The following is a 925-nucleotide window of genomic DNA, read 5'->3' as shown; positions in this document are numbered from 1 at the left end:
GGCGGTGGGGCCGGGCCCGCGGGAGGCCGAGGGGTGGCTGAGGCCGGCCGGCGTCCCAGGCGTCGTGGGACCGCCCTCGCGTGTCGTTGGCGGTGGGATCCCGCGTGTGTTTTCCTGGTGGCCCGTCCGCGCCCGAGGCCGTCCCCGGGAGCCTTCCCGCGAGCCCGTGCTCCCTCCGTCGAGGCGCGCGCCGCGCTCCCCGCTGCCCCCGGTGCTCCCCCGCCCGGGCAGACGCCTGGCCGCGCCGCCCACCGGCCGGGACCGAAGTGGGCCTCGCCGTGCGGGTGTCGCCTCCGGCCACCGAGGCCGGTGGTGGCCCCGGGCGAAGTGCTCTCGGCTCCGGTCGGGTGGGGCCCGCGCGCCAGGCGCCCGGCGCGGGACGCTGGCGCCGTGTGCGGGAGAGCCCTGGCCGTGGCGGGGCCGAGCCCCCGTGAGCTGCGCGCGGGGCGACGGGGCCAGTCGCCGTTCTGGGCGCCGCGGGACCGCCCCTGGTGCTGGAGGCCCCTGGCGGTGAGACCCCGTGTGTGCTCCGGCGGCCGACTTGCCTCGGGAGGTTCTGTCTTCCCTCCTTCGCCCCGAGCGCGTCTCTCGGCGGGCCGCGGCCCTTCCGCCGCCGCCTCTCCGGCGCCTCGGCCCTCGCCGCCGCCGGCCTTCTCCCGAGCCCTTCCCCGTCGTCGCCTGTTCTGGCTGCCCGACCGGGGCCCCGCCCCGAGCGCGACTCGCTTCCCGGGGCCGCTGCGGCCTCCTCCGTGTCCGCCGCCGCCACCCGCGCGACGGCGACGTTGCGTGCGGGCGGGGGACCGTCTCCCGCGGCGCCCCGTTCTGGCGCGCGCGTGTCTGTCACAGCGCGGGTCGGGTCCCGGCCAGCCGTCGTGACCGGCCGCCGGCGCGCCGCGCCACCCCCGGGGGCGGGGGGTCGGGCCTC

Source organism: Equus asinus, chromosome 27, assembly GCF_041296235.1.
Source record: "Equus asinus isolate D_3611 breed Donkey chromosome 27, EquAss-T2T_v2, whole genome shotgun sequence".
Classification (NCBI taxonomy): Eukaryota; Metazoa; Chordata; class Mammalia; order Perissodactyla; family Equidae; genus Equus; species Equus asinus.
Note: the sequence above shows the minus strand (reverse complement) of the source record.